The following is a 20,728-nucleotide window of genomic DNA, read 5'->3' as shown; positions in this document are numbered from 1 at the left end:
CCGGCGCGGAGAGCGGGGGCGGGGCCTCCCTCGCCGCCCTCCTCCTAGCCTGCCGGCTCCGCGCCGCTCACCTCCCTCTGCGCGCCGCCTTCTTCTTCCCGCCCGCGTCCGCACCTCCCCGGCTCGCTCGGGCTGGGATTCCCCGGCGCCCCGCCCTGGACCTCGGGCTCCCCGCCTCGTGACGCCGTCCTCCCGCTCCGCTCCCGCCCGCCGTGGGGAGGCGAGGAGTGGGAGCCCTGGGGGGAAGGGGGAGTCAAGCCCCGCGGCCGGGTGCCTGCTCCCGCGTACCGCTCCGGGCCATCGGGATGACTTGGACAGCCCCCAAGGGCCCTTTTTGCGCCCCCAAAGGGAGGGGACAGGAGGGTAAGGAGGGTTGCAGAGGTGAGAACTGAGGTGCAGGGTTTGAGGGGCGGGGACAGACGGCGTTTGCAGAGCTTTTTCCAGAAACTATCCGAACCCAGCTGGGTTTCTGGGACCGACCCAAAGGATTTCTCAGAGAAGGCACCCCAGCCACTGCTTTTCCTGCAGACTTTGCTCTTCCTCTCCCCGCACGGGGCGACCCACGTACCGCGTGCTCCGAAGGCGGCCACACATCCCAGGCCCCAGCCTCGGTGCCGCCTGCCGGCCCGCGGAGGGAAGCGGCCCCGGCCCCCGCTTTCTGGGGCCCTGGTCCTGAGGAGGCGCCTACGTGTAGTGTGCACGGACCCTCTCGTGACGGTTACCGTAGAGTGGGGTGAAAGTCTGGGGAGAATCGCCTTGGCACTGGCAAAAGCATGATTTCTCGTTGCCTTCGTCTGCATCCTCCTTTCATAAGGTCTTCATTTCCCCCCCGAACCCCTGATCCGGCTGCAGCACCGGTCCTCGGAGCGTGAAGAGCCCCTTGAAGCTCCGCAGAGCGTCCTGCCCCGCACTCTTGCCCAGGGAGTGGGTTCCACTTGGCAGGGATCATTTTAAACTGCTACCAGCAATTCACACGACATCCGATAGCGGCAGCCCAGCCCACCAGAGGCGACACAGGTGAGTTGTAAAGCAAACTATGTTTCATGCGAAACAAATAGTGGAAGAAAAAATAAAGGTGGGGTGGAGTGGGGAAAGGTTGGGTGGGGTGGAGTGGAGTGGGATGCGGTCATCTGACCAGAGCAACCCGGCTGGTTACTGGGAAGGGTTTTTACTTTGCTCTCCACTTTTCATAATTTTGTAGCATTGTCCCGTGCCCGCTAGAGGTCACCATAAAGAGTCATTTTGCTGTTTCTAGTGTGGATTCCTAGTGAAAAGGCAGACATAAAAATTGGAGTGCTCTTTCTCACAAAGTGAAATAACTGGATGGTTCCTTGAAGAATGAAAACCTCTGTAACTTGTTTATCCCTAGGCCTGGATAATTTATTTTAAAAACACTGATGTAATTAAAAGCTTAAAAACAGTAGTTGTAGGGGCCAGCACGTAGCTCACTTGGGAGAGTGCGGTGCTGATAACACCAAGGCGACCGGTTCGGATCCCTATATAGGGATGGCCGGTTAGCTCACTTGGGAGAGTGCGGTGCTGATAACACCAAGGCGACCGGTTCGGATCCCTATATAGGGATGGCCGGTTAGCTCACTTGGGAGAGCATGGTGCTGACAACACCTAGTCAAGGGTTACGATCCCCTTACCGGTTATCTTTAAAAATAAATAAATAAATAAAATAAAAAAGCAGTAGTTGTTTATTTGCTAAGTAGCTACTAAACGAGGAGAATATCCAGAAGAAAATCTTTCGAGAAAGAATTGGAGGTGGTGGCCATGAGTTGGCAGAGATAGAGCCAAACATTCCCGGTAGCAAAATCTCTGATGTGGAGGATTATCGTCTGGAAAGAAAGCTAATGCATTTGCCCAGCTGAGACAATGGGGATCTCAACAGCAGTATTTAAATATTATCCTTTAAGCAATGTGATCTCGGAAGGTTTAATAACAGAAAGGGCTTGATGAAAGCTTTATTTCAGGAAGATGCCTTTGCTCTGTGGTTTTTCTAAGGAGAAGGCCATTTCAGCAACCCAGCTGTGGGAACCCCACCCCCACATCTGCGAGCATGAAGAAGAGTCTGTTCTGAGAAACCCTGAGACCAAGAAATCAGCAGGTCTTCAAGGTGGATTTGTTATAGGACATGAGGATGAAGAAAATTTTGTAGGTGTGAGCCAGAGATAAGCCTGGCTTCATACCATCAAGAGCCAATTCATAGGGAAGTTGTTAAAAATACTTTCTAGAAGCATCAGAAGCAACGGAAGACAGAACAACTATTGTGTTGATTATTTGCTCAACATTATTTATTTGGGTTCTCTATCTAAAATCCCTTTACAGTCTGTTGATTGAGCCAGTGGAGAAATATCTCATTTTAAATTAAATTTGAGCTTAGAAAACAAATTAATTTGATGACAATACAATTTCTGCCTCCTAGGTATATTTTCATAAAATTTCTTAGAGAGGTTTAAATCATTTCATTTGTTTCAAGAGTAATATTATTATTTGATTTTAATACCATCAACCACTACTGCAACAGCAATACCCAAATCATTTTTTTAAACAAAGGAAATGGTAAGGTGCAGAAATGATTGGCTTGTCTCAATATAATTTAGTTTAGAAAGCATCCTTAAAAACAATTCCATTCTTTTGTAATTTGAGAAGATGTTAAGAATTGTTACATTTAAATTCTCTCATGGATTTGGGCTGATATTTAGGGTCTTCATATGTAAATCTTTAGAATGCTTTAAGATGTAAAGGTATCAAGCAGAATTTTATTTTTTTTATTTTTATTTTTATTTATTTATTTATTTATTTTTTTAAGCTTTTTGTCTTTTTTCATGTCCAGCAATGGACCGCAACCCTCAGTGTCGCGCCCGTACCAGACCGGGACCGGCAACGGGATCGCAACCCTCGGTGCTGCACCCACCCCTCGCTCAGCCAGTGAGCGGGAACCGGTCTGTATGTGGGATCCGAACCCTCGGCGGGAGCACCACCACGCTCCCAAGCGGCGCACTGTAGCAGTGCGCCACCGGGCCGGCCCCCAAAATTTTAGAGTTTGAAAGAATCTAGAGGTTATCTAGTCTCAATTTATCTGCCAATTTTAGAAAGGAGTAACAAAGCTTCAGAGATGTGGCTGTAACTAGCTCGAGGTTTCCCAGCAGCCAGCGTCATGGCAGAGACCAGATAGAAAGGCTAGAACCAAGGTTGCTAGTTCCAAACTCTAGTCACTCCATCTCATGTCTAGACTGTTGTCACAACCTTCTACCACGTCTCTCTGTACTCCAATTCTTTCCTACCTCTGTGAATCTTATATTAGTGCCACCAGATAGCTCTTCCATCCATTTTCATCAAGGCATTCCCCAGTTCAAAAACCTAAAAGGGGGCCGGCCCGTGACTCACTCGGTAGAGTGCGGTGCTGATAACACCAAGGCCATGGGTTCGGATCCCATATAAGGATGGCCGGTTCGCTCACTGGATGAGCGTGGTGCTGACAACACCAAGTCAAGGGTTAAGATCCCCTTACCCGTCATCTTTTAAAAAAAAAAAAACCTAAAAGGACTGTGTAGATCTACGGAATTATGAGTTAGTTGTCCGTGCAAAAAAGTCTAAACTGGCTATTAGGACCCTCGCTAGATTCAAATCCTGGCTATACAATATATTTGCTGAGTGACCTGGAGCAAGTTCCTTAACCTCTATGAACCTCAGTTTTTTCATCCATAAAATAAAGATAATGATACCTACATCAAAGGAATGATATGAGGATCAAATGATCATGTGAGGATGGTATGTAGTTCAGTGCATGAGACTAGAAAAATCTCACTTCATGTCTGCTTATGGTAGGCCAAACAGGCCATTCTTATTTCTGATTCTTGGGTTCTAAATAAATATAAATTGGATGAGTGAATCGATTCACCTAAAAATGTGACCTTTCAATCCCCATACCAGCCAGCTGCCAAAAAAAAAAGTGACCGACCACAAATAAGTATCCTGAAATATCAAAAATTCAGTGAAAAGTGGTGGTCCTTTCACTGCTAACTCTGGGTCGAAGATGAATTCCTCCATCCCTTTGCACTGTGTGATTAGATTTGTTCGAGGACTCTGAACACCCTGCGTGCCCCAGAGCTTTGGAAATTGAAAGACCCTGTGGGCACTGCTGCTTCATGCAGCTTACTTATCAACTCTGCTTTAAAAAGCTCTTGCTCTGCTGTTAATTCATATTTCCAGGTGTTTCTGTTTATATCAGTATATATCTCAACCTCTGAAGAATCAGTGGCTGCTTTAAGAAGTCAGCTGTTTGAATAGAAATGTAACCTTCCAACTTCTCTAATTTTCTATAAATGAAAGACTGTAAGGACTTAGACCACTATGCACAATTATCCCTGCAGAAGGTAACTTTCAACAGGTCTGTGAGGTTATCCCAAAGTCCAGACAGTACTCTCATTTAAAGAACTCTAATACAGGAAAGTGTTAGTCAAAGGGTACAAACTTTCAGTTATCGTGATCAATGAGTCATGGAGATCTACTGTGCAGCACAGTACCTATAGTTAACAATACCATATTATATCTTTAAACTTTTCTTAAGAAGGTAGATCTTATGTTAAATGTTCTTATCATCATTATCAGTCGTCATAAATAAAGAGGGCAGGAGGAAACTTTTGGAGGTGATGCATATAGTCACGACATAAATTATGGAGATGGCTTTACAGGTGTGTACTTATCTCCAAACTCATCAGTTGTATACATTAAATATGTACAGCTTTTTGTATGTCAGTCATACCTCAATAAAGTGATTTAAAAAGAGAGAGAGATACCAAAAATAAAAAAGTTCAAGACTGCGATAGAACGTATGTGTAGGGGAGAAAAACAAAAACTATCCTCTTAGGTTCTTCCCTAGGGTCCTACAGATTAGATTGACAAAAAACAGATTAACAAGAAAAAAACAGGGCTGGTCCAGTTAGTTAGATCTCAGTTGGTTAGAGCATGGTGCTGATAACACCAAGGTCCAGGCTCCAATCCCTGTACTGGCCACCCCCTCTCCTGGGAAAAAAAAAAAGAAAAACAGTTTATTAATTCACACCTCACAAGGGAAAAGATCAAAGGGATGGTTAGAACTTGGGGTTACACAGCTTTTTAACAAAGAACAGTAAATTTGTAGAGAAGAAACAAAGGAAAAGGTTTAGGCTTTTAGGGTGGCAAACTATGGGAAGGTAAATATATGGGGGAAACTAATGGAAGGTAAGGGTTGTTTTTAGTAAGGTGTCTTATGTAGATTTCTCTGGTGGCATCTCTAGGCTGATAGAGTCTAAGGTCTCTGGTGGTTAAGAATCTTCCTGCCCTTCCTGGCAGAAGGAGAGGGCACAGAGTTTTTCTTTTTTTTTTGGTGGCTGGCCAGTATGGGTATCCGAACTCTTGACCTTGTTGTTATCAGCCCTGTTCTCTCCCAAGTGAGCCAACTGGCCAGCTTTAGAGTTTTTCTTTGTGTTGCGTCTTCCCATTTTCCTTCAACTCAAAATAACCCTTCTGTCAAAGTGGCATATTTTGGGGTGGCATATTCTGATCCCCTCTATATGGCATAGTGGCCATTATTTTATTGCCAGGCAAGTCATTCCTAATGCTATGACTTTATCAAATAAACTGCTCTCAGAACCATCCCATCACACAGACCACATTCTTAAAGGTAAGAAGCCTCCAGAGGGATGTGTCACCCTATCCCACACCCATGTCCTTGCCTTTTTCTCTGCTCCAGGACACTTTATGCTCTTATGCAATTAAAAGTAACACTCTCTTCCTTAAATCTCCAGGGCTGGCCAGTTAGCTTAGTTGGTTGGAACATGGCCTTGTAATGCCAAGGTCAAGGGTTTGGATCCCCCTACCGATCAGCTGCCTCCCCCAAAAAAACACATTTGAGCTTTGAGAAGGTTGGTATATAATCATTAACAGCAAAAATATTTTTGGTGCCATTTCAGGGAACCCCTCTTCTTCATCTTCACCCAAACCTCACTCCAGTCCCCTCTGCCCACCGCCACTCCAGGCCCTTGCACCATACAATGACAAAGCCCTTTCTAGGTGGCACCATGCATTCAGCCTTCCACAAAAGCACTCTTATATTATTATCCTCATTTTATAGATGAGAAAATGAGGTTTCAGGAGGTTAGATGACTTGCCCAAAGTCCCACGGCCAGCTAGTAAGTAGACCGGTACTGAAACCCAAAGACTGCACAGGCGCTTGCCTCCCAGGCTGGCTCACCACCAACTCTCCTCTACCAAGCATCAAAGAGCCCTGGGGACGGAGGAACAAGGTAGGTGATCACAGAGGAAGCAGACAAATCTAGAATGTGGGTCATTAGACAAGATAATTCATCTTCAAAAAGTCACTTTTATATCCTGAAATATTTAAGGATGCAGTTGTATAATGTCTGATATTTGCTTCAAAGTAATCAAGGGAAGGGGCTGGCCGGTTAGCTTGGTTGGTTACAGTGTGATGCTGATAACACCAAGGTTCAGGGTTCCATCCATGTACCAGCCAGCTACCAAAAAGAAAATACAAAAAAAAAATTTTTAATAAAAAAATTATAAGGGCAGGGACAGGTGAGTGGGGGTATAGATGAAACAAGATTCTCCACGAATTGGTTATTGTTAAAGCTGGGCGATGGGGTTTTATGGTTTTATTATATTAATCTCTCCACTTTTGCATATATGTAAAATTGTCCATAATAAAAAAGTAAAAATAACATTTGTTTTTTTCTGGCAGCTGGCTGGTATGGAGATACGAATCCTTACCTGGGGGTTACCAACACTGTGCTCTAACCAACTGAGCTAAAATAACATTTTAAAACCTCAAGCTTGGGCCGGCCCGTGGCTCACTTGGGAGAGTGTGGTGCTGATAACACCAAGGCCATGGGTTCGGATCCCATATAGGAATGACCGGTTTGCTCACTGGGTGAGCATGGTGCTGACACCACCAAGTCAAGGATTAAGATCCCCTTACCGGTCATCTTTTAAGAAAAAAAATAAATAAATAAAATAAAACCTCAAGCTTTAGGGGCTGGCCGGTTAGCTCAGTTGGTTAGTAGAGTGTGGTGTTATAAGACCAAAGCTAAGTGTTTGGATTCCCAGACTGGCCAGCTGCCAACAAATAAATAAATTTTTAAAAAATAATAAAATCTTTAGCTTCATTTGAACTTATTTCTGAATGTTGACAGTAATTATTCATTCCTTCAGACTGGACCTGAATGCACTCTTTCATAATATTTGTAATGAAGGGTCCCCTCCAATTTCTCCACAGTTTAAAAAAGCTCATATATGTGACTATACATATTAAAATTTTAAATGCACACACCTAGTGGTCCATGAGTTTTGGTTTTTTTTTTCCTTTTTGTCTTTTTTCGTGTCCGGCAACGGATCGCAACCCTCAGTGTCGCGCCCGTACCGGACCGGGACCGGCAACGGGATCGCAACCCTTGGTGCTGAGCCCGCCCCTCGCTCAGCCAGTGAGCGGGAACCGGTCTGTGTGTGGGATCCGAACCCTTGGCGGGAGCGCCACCGCGCTCCCAAGCGGCGCACTGTAGCAGTGAGCCACCGGGCCGGCCCCAGTGGTCCATGAGTTTTAACAGCAAGAATTTATACTACAGATATAGTCACATATTTCACAAAGACACACATTTAAGGATCGCTGCGTTGTTCTAAATAGCAAAAGTCTAGAAACAACCCTAGTGTCCATAATTAGGACATTGGTTCTTTAAATAATGGCATATCCATGAACCTAATGTTGTTCATACAGGCTGATATACAGCCATTTCTAAGACAAATAACTAACTAAAAAAGCCTAAATTCTGAGCTGTGGGCTAAATTATTTCCTCTGTATATTAAAAAGATACATCAGTCGATAGATATATGATAAAATTTCTGAAAGGGTACATAAAATACAGTTGTAGATGGTTGTTTTTTTGGTCGAGAGACTGGGAAGGTTAGTATAGATATGAGACCTCCTCGTTATTGGTTATTGTAAAGCTTTTGTCTTTTTTTTTTTTTTTAACTGTGTTCAAGGAGTGTGATTTCAATTTTTTAAAAAACTACTTAAAAAAAATCTTAACTTATATACTCCTACCAGATGACCTCTTTTCCTTGGGCCCATTCTTGCTGTATCCTGCATCCCGCTGTGCTCAGTTACCCCTGCGGTCTTGGCACATGCTGCTCCCTCTGCCTGGAACACTGACCCAGACCATATGTGGCCGAGTGACTCCTTGTCAATCAAGTCTCAGTTCAGATAAACATCCTTCCTCAGAGAGGCTTTTCTTGACCACCCATTCTAGCATATTGCCCTATTTTTCTCATTCCCTTATCCCTACTTTTAAAAAATCTAACTTGTTCAAACCCATAGAATGTCCGACACCAAGAGTGAACTTCAACGTGAACTATGGACTCTGGGTGATTATGATGTGTCAATATAGGTTCATCGACTGTAACAAATGTACCACTCTCGTGGGGGACAGTGATTACGGGGGAGGCTGTGCATGCAGAGTGGGGGGCAGGGGATATGTGGGATATCTTTGTATCTTCCTCACAATTTTGGTGCAAACCTAAAAGTGCTCTAAAAAATAGCCTATTTTTTAAAAACCACCTTGCTTATTCACCTGTTACTTGTTTATCATCTGTCTCCCATCAGACTCTACTCACTTCCCTTGAGAGCAGGGACCCTGTAGTCAGTTCACCTCAACATAGCCAATAACCCCCAGTTCCTAGAACCAGTGCCTGGTAACTTGTTGAAGCTCAAGAACTATTGTTGAGTGAAGGAATAAATGACTATTACTGTTGATTCAAATGCTGTTCTCTGAGTGCTGAACTGGCAGTATTAGTGTATACATTATAGCAAGGCCGGAATTGACCAACTCAGGAAATCCAGTCTCTTTCTGAAAAACCACTTCAGTTTCGTTAAATGGTTGGCACATGGGTGGAGAAGATCTTGGCAGTGCTTTCCCCTGTACCTATACTGTTTGCCAGCTTCCTGGCGTTTAAAAGAACTACAGAAGCACTACCCATTTAGCGGGTTCTGACTTTGGGTCAGTGAGTAGTCCTGTTATTACTTACTTAGCAGATGCTCTGGTCAGAAAAGTTCTTGGGATCAGCTCCAGTCATGTCTGGGTCCCCTCATCCACCCATACTGTCCCTTGAGGAAGGAGTTAATGTGGAAGCAGACCAGGGGCTGCAAGCAAAGCACTGTCCACCATGAATCAAGTACTTCAAATGGGCGAATTGTGAATTATATCTCAAGAAAGCTGTTACCAAAAAAAAGGATTGAGGGGATGGCCAGTTAGCTCAATTGGTTAGAGCACGATGTTGTAACACCAAGGTCAAGGGTTCGGGTCCCCTTACCGGCCAGCCACCTAAATAAATAAATAAACAAAAAGGATTGGATGTGAATTCAAGAGGTTCTATAGTGTCTTGGCTCAGAAACTATAGGAAATATGGAAAGAAATTTAGGAAGCTCTTGCTCTGGTGGTATATTGACATCTCCGAGACCCAACTGCCTGATTGGGTGCTCAAGATCAGCAGGAGAAGCTTTCCAGCAAAGCAGCCCTGGAGCCCAGACAGGAAGGAAGTGGGAGAGCCAGGTTGAGAGAGAGGGATACCCCCACTCTGTCCCTTAGCACATCATAGGGCCTATTCAAACAGCCTGAGAGAGGATTCTACTCAGAAGAAAAATCAAAGACATTTTCAAAATGAATGAAAGTTCCCCACTGTGTTCTATCCATTCTGCAAGAGGAGAGCTGCCTTTACCAACATTAATGAACCAAAATTAACTAGTTTAGGAGTCAGCTTTCAAAAACACCTGCTGTTCTTACCCTTCTGTCCCTCTAACAATCTATTTCCCAACCCCACAATCCCAGCCCTCCTCCCCCTACACCCAGTGCTATTATTTCTGCCTCCGAGGAAAGACTGGGGGTGAGGTTGACTGAAGCGAAGCGTATGGCATTCCTGGAAATGATCTTCTCATTGTAGATGTAACCAAAATAGCATTGGCTCCACACTTAATAATTGATACGCTCTTCAACAGCAATTTTCCTGCAAGGGGCAGGATTTAAAATACAGACTACTTTTCTCCAATTCTTATCTGGATAAAATAATCCAATTCTGGTGTGTGTGATCCCATTACTCTTCTATGTCAAAACACCTCAGGCATTTGCCTCAGTTTACTCTGAGACACATGTTCTCACAGGTTAGCAAAAAAATAATAGTGGAAAGCCGAGAGGTGCAACAGTCTGGAAGACTTATTGTTTTTAAAGGCGGTTTGAAGAGGATGCAATTAGATTGGTGTAAGCCTGTCTCAGGCCTGAGTCAGAGAACAATTAGGTTGGTGTAAGCCTGTCTCAGGCCTGGCTCAGCAAAAAATGATGAAATGAGTGCCTGCTGAGCTTTCCCAGCTTTTCAGGATTCCTCTTCCAGGGCTATAACTCCATGCAGTGTGTGGCCTAGCAACATCGTATCCTATCCCCAGAAGAGAACCTTCCTCTGGCTGCAGGAGGCTTGTCCTCTGCTTAGTGTATACTAGTACTTTAAGTCTTCCAAGTAGGATTTTTCCTTTCCAGAGGAAAGTAATCACAAACAAAAATCTTTGTAGCAAAGAACAGTGAGAAGCTTTTTATATCCTTTTACTAGCTTCTATTGCAATGGATGAAACTGCAAGAACAATTAGAGCAGATGTCAGTGTAAATCTCCAAAGAAAGAAGAAAATAGGCTTCCCAAGTTTCCTTTGAGGTTGCCAAGTCATTCTCTACTCTAGGTACAGTGTGTATTTAACTTAGACAGTGTCAAGCAAAGACTCAACAACTGTACCAGTGGTCTATCTTAATAGCAGCCGATACTTATGGAAAGGGAGAAATTGTACATAACTTCCACGGAATCAGCATTAGTCGAGACTTTCAATTTGTAGTTCATTGTGCTTTCACCCTAGTAACCAACTCAAGAGTGATATTTATATTCTGTGTAGATTAAACATTATTAAGACATTCTCTTACTTATAGAACCCTTAAGAAAACTCCAATTTTATCAGCACCACACTCTACCGAGTGAGCCACGGGCCGGCCCTGGAAAACTCCAATTTTAATGGTACTAATCAAACCATCAGTTCTCCCAAACTGTGAAAATTCGAGGTATACAAGTAATATTGACACTACATTTGAATTGGCCCATATAGGGCCCCTTAAAGTATTTTTATTCTGCCTTCATGTATACTAACTTGCTGAATAATCAACTAGGCATAGGAGAGGCTGGCATTTCCAGTTACCCTTGCATTGGGTACCCCATTTTACCTTTGCCTTGGCAAGCCCCTTGTTACACGTTTAAGGTACTTTTTGGATGTTAAACTGTAGTGGTTTATACTGCAAAACCATTTGGAGTCCAGGGTTCGATCTCTATTACTGGCCAGCCGCCAAAAAACAAACAAAAACCCCACCAATACCAAAAACCAATTGGATTCAGAGGATGAGTAAGAAATAAAATGAGAACTACATGGTTTTTACTTTTTCGGCAGCTGGCCGGTAAGGGGACCTGAACCCTTGTTCTTGGTGTTTTAAGGCAGTTCTTTAATCGAGTTAACCCATCAGCCCAAATGAGAGCTGTCTGGGATACCTGATCTCTGCTCAGAATCTGACTGAGAAGGGATTTGGCAGTCATTGAGCTTGGGTAGATCAATCTTTTCAGTTTGATAAATGTCCTTAGAACAGAGCTTTGCAGGGACTGAAAAAAGAACCTTCCTGAGATGGCCAATAGGAGGCATGGGAAGGAAAGCACAATGATCACACCCAGGAAAAGACTCCAGGTTAAGAAGGCAATGGCCTCTAATGATAGGACCATACCTAAACCTAGCTAGAGACCCAGCCCCATGGAAGAATATAACCAGGCTTATCAGGAGCTCAGAAGTATTCTTTAGACAGCCACATGGACAGAAGAAAGGGTAGAACTTCCAGGGTAGAGAAAGAGGGTCACCGGAAGGGACATTTGGAAAATTAGGCCCAGCTGACCTGAACGAAGCCCAGAAGATGAGTGTTGGACTCTGTGAGCCAGGAGTGAGGGAGAAGCTGAGCAGGCCAGGGAAATGCCAGGTTGGCGGGCATCCCAGCCAGGCCCATCTCGGAGGCAAATGGGGGCTCACACCCAGGAAGGCCCTGGAAGGAATTCAGACTTGCATGACACCCAGCCTTGCTGCCCCCCATCCCCTCAGGTTGAGAGACAAGGGCTGGCTGGTTAGCTCACTTGGGAGACAAGGTCAGGGGTTTGGATCCCCAGACTGGTCAGCTGCCAAAAAAAAGGTTGAGAGATACAAGTGAGAGCTGGAGCAACAGGAAAACTAGGCAAATCATGGATCGCTTAGGACAAGAAAACTGTGCTCCATTAGTTCACCATTTCTATGCCATTTGTAAAAAAATCTATACATTTGCATTTTCCTTTGTATGTGCTTGCCTGTGTTTATTTATTTGTTTTTGGCAGCTGTCTGGTATGGGGATCTGAACCCTTGCCCTTGGTGATATCAGCACCACACTCTCCCAAGTGAGCAAACTGGCCAGCCCTTATGTTTATTTTAAAAAGCTCTTTCTGTGAAATGTCAGTCTGTGTTTGTAAAATTAAAGGGAGAGGGACTTTTGACCACACAAGTTTTAGCATAGCAGCAGTAGAGATAAATTATAAAAGCCACCAGAAATACTGCATCCTTTTCCTTTGATCAAGGCTTTTTGTTAAGCACGGAAAATGGACATATCTTCATAAACATTTTCTGGTTTAGGATCCCAAATCAACCCAGTTCTGTAGGTGTCCAGGTGACTCCTCTCCTCCCACAATAAAGTTTTACAGAATTCTAATGTTTACAGGGTTATAAACGCAAGGCAAATGTTATGGTTTTATTTTACAAAATGGTAATACCCTTACATTAGGAAAGAAGGAAATGGCTGCAAAAGCTTAAGTCTACACTTGAAACTGTAAATACAATTGTGGAATTTTATGATGACAACCCATGGACATCGGTTCAGCCACATCCTATTTAAGCAGCTTTAAATGTAGAGAGAAGGCAAAGAAGAGAATGAATATAAAAGTAATGAATATAAGAAGTATGAAGAAATTGGGCAGTCAAAATAGAAACAAAAGGAGGCCTATGCAGAAGGAATAGGTCAGGAAATAACGAAGGATGAAAACACAGTTGAGTTGAGCACAACCAGCACCCAGATCTTGGTTTTAACACCATTCACCAGTAAATGACCAGAGATTCTTAGAGAAATAACTAATTCTAGGACTATGGTAGGAAATATACACAATGAACCTACAGTACCTTTTAGTGCCAGGAAGTAAATGTTAAGGGGCTGGCCAGTTTGCTCAGTTGGATAGAACACGTTGTTATCACCAAGGTCAAGGATTTGGATCCCTGTACCAGCCAGTTGCCAAAATAAATAAATAAATAAAGTTTATTATTAAAAAAAGGGACTGGCCCGTTAGCTCAGTTGATTAGAGCACGATGTATAACATCAAGGTCAAGGGTTCTGGTCCCTGTACAGACCAGCTGCCAACAATAATAATAATAAGTAAATAATTTTAAAAAATTTTTAAATGCAATTGAGCTCAAGAAAAATGTAAATGCAGTTCAGGATAGCAAGCTCATGACAGTTCTCAAAAAAGAAAAGGAAAATGTCTTAAAGACATTTTTACCAGTAGTTGCCATATGGATATGACTGTTTTTCAGTCTACCTTGATGAACCCTGCTCCTGCCTCTGTACCCAAGTTTAAGTGTTTGTGTTCCCAACCCTGTATCTGTAGGCACTCTCTAGTTCTTCTATCCTTTTCAATTAACCGGAGGACATCTTCACCTGGAAATTTCACAAGCACCACAAGATCAACTTGTCCCAGAGCAAATCAGTGGCCCTCTTTATTTCCTATCTTGTTTGACTGTAACACCCTTTACCTTCATCTATCCTGTCCAGCTTTGTGTCTCAAGATGCTGCCCTAAGGCGCCTGGCCCTCAGTTGGTTAGAGCATGGTGCTGATAAGACCAAGGTCCAGAGTTTGATCCCTGTACCGGCCAGCTGCCAAAAACAAAAAACAAAAAAAAAAAAACCCTAGTGACTTAAAACAACAAACAGTTATTATCTCAGTTTCTGTGGTCAGGAATCTGGGCACGGCTTAGCTGGGTGTCTCTGGCTAAGGATTTCTCATAGGCTGCAGTCAATTTGCTAGCTGGGGCTGCAGATCTACTTCCAAGCTCACTCACATGGCTGTTGGCAGACCTCAGGTCTTTTCTGACTGTTGGGCACAGATACCAGTTCCTTTCTACATGGGCCTCTCTGTAAAGCAGCTCACAACATGGCTGCTGGCTTCCCTCAGAGTGATCAAATACAGAGAGAGAGAGAGCACCCAAGATGGAAGCCAGGGTCTTTCTGTAACCTAATCTTGGAAGTGACATCCATCACTTTTGTTGTATTTTATTCATTAGAAATGAGTCACTAGGTCCAGTCCATACTCAAGGGGAGGGGTTTACACAAAAAACTGTTGAGGATCATTTTATAGGCTGACTACTACAGGAAGACCCATATGTGATGCCTATAGTCATTAAGTTTTCGGGTAATTTACACTGCATTTGATAACTAATATACCTTCCAAATCCTTGTACCATCTCCATGGGTGGCTCAAACTGGGTATAGCCCAATGTCACACATGGATTCCAGAAACCATTACACAGGGCCATACACTCGAGTACACAAAAGTCTCGAGAATGAGTCGCGAGACTAGGGGAGCCCTTTCTTTCTCATTAATTCAAGCCAGTTTGGGAAGCCCTTTGTCAGACTGGCTAATCTAGGCTGGCTGGTGGTAATATAATTGCACTTGATGGTGGTAATATAATTGCACTTGATTCCTTCTAAGGCAGCCAAGTCCTAAAAAGTTTCTTGGCAGCTGGCTGGTATGGGGACCCGAACCCATGACCTTGGTGTTATAAGGTTGTGCACTAACCAACTGAGCTAACTGGCCAGCCCCAAAGCTAAACTAATTTAAATAGCTTGTCCTACTCTTTGGCTGATGCGTATTCCCTTCTGGGCTCCAGCACCTAAGGAACTGAAGCTTGTAAGGCTTCCAGAACTGGGGTGTGATCAAATATTTGTGTAATAATTTATGTGACAGTTTTCCCCTCTCTGGAAACAGGTCTTATACACTCGGGTGGCACCCGGGTGTCTTGTCTGTTTCTCCTCCCTGCTCCTGGCTAGGACTGACTTATAGGAGTTGACAGCTGGCCCAGTCTGGGACAGCCACTTTCTCCTGCCTGTAAATCTGAGCGTACAATGAATCAGTATAGAGCTTGATGGTTTGGGTTGCTGAATCCAGAGTATTGCCCTAAAGAAAGTGTCCATGAATTCTAGCTGCTGAGGTTCCTACAGCTCTGCAGTCCCTATTCTTTCCTAGATTTGATTACTTAGCTCCTTTTTTTCCATTCTAGGAGTCTCCCAGAAGCCTTCTTCCACTAAACTCCCAATAATTTTTTCTTGCAACCAGAACCAGAAGAATCTTAACACAAGCTTCAACATATATTTATTGAGTACCTTTTATATGTAGTTACTGTGCTAAGTTCTGGGAATTTGGGGATGCCAAGATGAATTTTTTTTCCACAAACTTTTTGAAGTACAAAGATGAATTTTTTGTTTGTTTGTTTTTTAAAAAGATGACCGGTAAGGGGATCTTAGCCCTTGACTTGGTGTTGTCAGCACCAAGCTCACCCAGTGAGCTAACTGGCCATCCCTATACAGGATCCGAACCTGTGGCCTTGGTGTTATCAGCACCACACTCTCCTGAGTGAGCCACGGGCCAGCCCCGAAGATGAATTTTTAATCAGTCTTTATCCCAAAGGGGTTTATAGTTTAATGTATATTCCTTGAACCTGGCTTCACAATTCTAAACGTGGGGTTGATAGCTTCACTACCACCATGGGGTTGATAGCTAGATGCCTCCCAAATCCACTCTCCTTTTCTTCCTGAGTTAGGAAGGAGACATAGCATGGCTGCACGTTCTGGGCAATCTTTTGGTGTGGTGTGGCCAAAGTACTAAGTTGTCATCAATGCTAAGATGGGTTGAACCCCTTAAGGGTTCAGTGAGCTGAACCCTTAAGTCAGTGGTGTATCCTCCACAGGGTCTCTTCCCCTATCCCTGCTGCTGGAATCTGGACAAGGAAATGACTGAGGCTTAATCTGTAAGATAGGGGATGGTAGAACCACAAGAGGAAGGAATCTGGCCTCCATGCGACCTCAAGAAGCAGTTACCTGTTGCCCTAGACTCAACTCAGATGCTATCTGAGAGAGAAGGCAGCTTCTTTGTTCTTTAAACCACTGAATTTTGGGATTCTCTTTGGAACAGTAACTTAGAAGCCCCTCTCCCTACAACTAATACAATCGCTTCTCCAGAAACAGAGACACTGTGTTGCCATGGCCTGAGGTGGCTATCCTAGGGCACATCTTCAACCATGGCATGCGGATTCTAGCAAAGGTGAACATGGTTCTAGATTGGAAACTCCTCAAGCCATTGAAGAAACGAAGCAGTTCCCAGATTTGCCCTGGTCTGATTCCTGTCTTTCCCAAACTGCCCCTTTGATTAGCCTTCTGAAAAAGAGCCTCCTGTTCACCTGGAATGGTTGGAGTCATCATTCTGGGAAGGATTCGTGTCACATACCCTGGCCCACGATTATACTAAAGACAGATGCCTCCAATGTTGAGGTGGTACTGCTTTGTCTTAGAATATGGAAGCACTAAGGCCCTAAAATCTTGCATTTTGGCACTGGTACAAGAGAAAAAAAAAAAACCTATCTGGTATATTACAAAAAAAAAGGGGGGGGGGGCCAGCCAGTTAGTTCACCTGGCTAGAGTGCGGCCTTGTAACACCAAGGTCACAAGGATCCCTGAACCAGCCAGATGTCAAAAAGAGATTTTTGATGGTTCATACTGGCCAGCCACCAAAAAAAAAAAAAAAAAAACCAGGCACCTATGGTAAGGCCACTTTCTAGGCCTGAAGGTCAACCTGGCAGGGACCCCAATACTCCATGATCATACAATTGAATTACCAGAGCCTGAAGCACCTCTGGGCCTCTTGAGCATTGAGGCATGGCAGGTGTGGTGAGTCCTGTTACTCCAACACTTCAATTTCTTTTTTTTTTTTCCTTTTTGTCTTTTTTCGTGACCGGCAACGGATCACAACCCTCAGTGTCGCACCCGCACCGGACCGGGACTGGCCACGGGATCGCAACCCTCGGTGTTGCTCCCGCCCCTCGCTCAGCCAGTGAGCGGCTGGTCTGTATGTGGGATCCGAACCCTCGGCGGGAGCGCCAACACTTCAATTTCAACCTCCCCTTTGCCACAGAGAAAGAACTGCCATGTCAATGCCTTCCTGGGGAGCCAGAGTACCCAGGGACTTCAGATACCACCTGAAGAAATCCACAGTCAGGCAACCCCACTTAGACCTAGAAACTGTTAACCCAGAAGCAATGGTAAAACCACTAAGCCACCAGGAGCGCCATCACCCAGACAGCCCCAGAGAAAGGCAAATGCAGAAGGGCTGCCTTCCCGTAGACATGGTTGTTTGCCCTTCTTGATGAGGCCAAGATTCATGTCTCTGCCTGTGTCCATATTCTCCAGAGGCCTCCAGGATCCTACCAAGGTGATTAACACATTCGTTGGAACTTCTGTTGGCCCTGACAACACTCACTGTGCTCTGCCATGTGACCCCAGACAAGTGAGAGGCACCCTGAGGGCAGCTGCATTCACTCTTCTCTCTGGGCACCTTGCAGGATGGCCTGTGTTAGAATTTGTTTCCGGGCCGGCCCGTGGCTCACTCGGGAGAGTGTGGTGCTGATAACACCAAGGCCGCGGGTTCGGATCCCATATAGGGATGGCCGGTTGGCTCACTGGGTGAGCGTGGTGCTGACAACACCGAGTCAAGGGTTAAGATCCCCTTACCGGTCATCTTTAAAAAAAAAAAAAAAGAATTTGTTTCCAAGCTCCCCCTATGTCTGGACCATGATTTGTTTATTTTGTCCATTTTTCCATTCAACAACATTTATTGAGAACTTGCTGTGTGCACTGGGGTACTGTTGTATTATCTGAGGATACAGCACTGAAGAAAACTAATGAAGTCTCTGTGGCTTTGGAGCTTACAGTCTAATGGAGAAGGGAGATGATATAGACATTGTACAAAATACCACTGGTACTCCTCAAAACTGTGGAATAATATTTAACGATAATTTTTTTAATGATAATTTTTAAAAAGGTAAATAAACACCAAGGTCCAGGATTTGATCCATGTTACCAGCCAGCTGCCAAAAAATAAAAAATAAATTAAAAATAAAAAAAGTAAATGTATATTAGGTGCTAATGAATGCTGTGAAGAAAAAGCAAGGTCAGAGAGATGAGGTGCTCTTTTAGATAAGGTGGTATATTGGTCCACTTCTGTTGCTTATAACAAATACCTGGAACTGGGTGATTTGTAAGAAAATGAAATTTATTGCTTACAGTTTTGGAGACTGGGAATCCTAAAGTCCAGGGAGAACACTTGGTGAATTCCTTGGTGGTGGTGACAGTGACCCAGGGTCCCATATGGTAGGAGACAGTGGAGCAGAGAGACGGACAGACTCGTTGTGCTGCTTATTTTAAAGCCCTCAGAACCATGCCTGATCACCATTATTAATCCATTCACTATGGCATGGTCCCACAATCTGATCACCTCTTCCAGGCCCCACCTTTCAATTACCAAAATAGGATTTTCTACCCTCAACAGTTACAGTGGGAATTAAACTTCTAATATATGAACTTTGAGGACACAATTCAGTCAATCCACAGCACTCTTCCATACTTTAAAGCAAAAGTGTGTTTTAATGTTCAGTTTGGAAGGAAAGAAGCTAGATGTGGTCCTGGAACTGTCTTGCACCTATAAGCCCATCCAGGCATCAGTCTTCCTGACCTCCAGGTTGCTGCAGAAGAACAGATTTAACACAGGTTCAGAGAGCCCAGGGAATACATGTTGACTCAAACCTCAGTCTTTCTCACAAATTTCACACAACTTTTCTATTCATTAAAAAAAAAAAAGCCATTTCCTGATAAATAAAAGATGCCAAAAATCCTTTTGCAAAGTCCCAAGACTTCCTCTCCTCTGTTTGTCAGAGCCACTTCTCAAGCAAGAATTCCTTATACCCAAATATTATAACTACATGTTAAGGATTTGTCCTTCCCTGAGATAGCATGAGATTTCTCCTTGGTCTCATGACTTTCTGGATAGCATGTCTTTGCAGAAAGCCAAGGAAATTACCTATTTCTCTTATAAAGGAGTAGAGATTTGGGAGACAGACCAGGTCATTTGAATCTTGGCTTTACCAACAATTGGCTGTATGTCTTATGAAAATCACCTACCATCTCTAAGTATCAGTTTCTTCATCGATTTCAGCCATTTTCAGTTTTTTTGGGTTTTGGGTTGTTTTTTTAAAGCAGTGGAGACATTTTAAAAATGAAACTGCTAGCAGAACTGTACTTAATGTATAAATGGATAAAAGAGGCCGAGGCTGGCCAGTTAACTTAGTTGCTTAGAGTGAGGTATTATAACACCAAGGTCTAGGGTTCAGATCCCATATTAGCCAACCACTACACGTGTGTATGCGTACACACACACACACACACACACACACACACACACACACACACAAAGAGGCCCAGCTCCTGTTGAGGGAGAGCTTGGAGAGCACAGAGTACTGCCGACTAGGCCTCCCCTTTACTTCCCTTGCGTGTTATTTTAGGCAGCCCCCAGAGGATCTCCATGATTGGGAATTCTCAGGGCACTGTTTGAAGACCATTGCACTAGCCCGAAAGAATTGGCACAACTTCACCAACTTGGTCTTGATCTCTCATGTTCCAAGTCTTCACCTGTCCTTAGGTGCCAAGGGCCATATGGCAACCTCCTAATGGGCAACTGGGAGCCAAGAGAGAAAGCCCTTCTGCATCTCATCTTGTCCAATACCCTAGTTTTTATTTCCAATGTAAGGACTTACTGGTTTCCCATGTGATCGACACCAAGAATAACCTCACTCCTCATGCTTTCTGTTTCCTTGGGAAGACCTCGACTCTTGGCATTTGGGTAGCAGTGGTGAGAGACAGCCAGTGCTTCGCAGATAGGTATCTGAGGAGTACCTGAAGAACTTCACCTGTCAGAACTTCCCTCCCAGACAACTGGTGGTGTCAAGACTGGGCACGGAATGGAGTAGAGCTGGTCTGTAACTATATGGACCAGGAGGCAAAAAAAAAATCTAAAAGATCTAATAGCACTCCAAAAAATGTATCAATCCAAAGGAGTGAGGCAGAGAGGCAAAAACCACCTAATGAGATTACAACCAGAGTCAGGAAGACGGAACTAGCTGATCAGGAGCAGACAAGAGGAAGAGCCTAGACCTGCTCTGTCCAGTATGGTAGCCTTTAGCTACATTGGGCTATTGAGCACCTGAAATGTGGCAGCCAAATTGAGATGCACTGTTAAGTGTAAATATATACTGGATTTCATAGGCTTGGAACAAAAAGAGAATGTAAAATATCTCATTAATAATTTTATATAGTGGGCTGGCCGGTTAGCTCCGTTGGTTAGAGCACGGGTTATAGCACCAAGGTCAAGGGTTCAGATCCCCATACTGGCCAGCCACCAGAAAAAAAAAAAAAAAAAAAAAAAAACAAACACAGAGGAG

General features: G+C 44.0%; 1 protein-coding gene across 2 annotated transcripts in view; it reads left to right on the top strand.

Annotated features, from left to right (window-relative positions):
* The first annotated feature begins 427 nt into the window (after positions 1-427).
* The window catches only part of MTA3 (metastasis associated 1 family, member 3), a 194,699-nt gene continuing 174,398 nt past the window's right edge, over positions 428-20,728 (top strand). For both annotated transcript variants that reach the window (XM_008569556.1, XM_008569555.1), the window contains exon 1: positions 428-1,017. The gene's annotated coding sequence lies outside the window, so the exon portion shown is untranslated. The remainder of the gene's footprint in view (positions 1,018-20,728) is intronic.

The sequence above is a fragment of the Galeopterus variegatus genome, unplaced genomic scaffold, assembly GCF_000696425.1.
Source record: "Galeopterus variegatus unplaced genomic scaffold, G_variegatus-3.0.2 Scaffold511, whole genome shotgun sequence".
NCBI classification, from domain to species: Eukaryota; Metazoa; Chordata; class Mammalia; order Dermoptera; family Cynocephalidae; genus Galeopterus; species Galeopterus variegatus.
The sequence above is the reverse complement of the archived record's forward strand: the minus strand, read 5'-3'. Positions and strand labels throughout refer to the sequence as shown.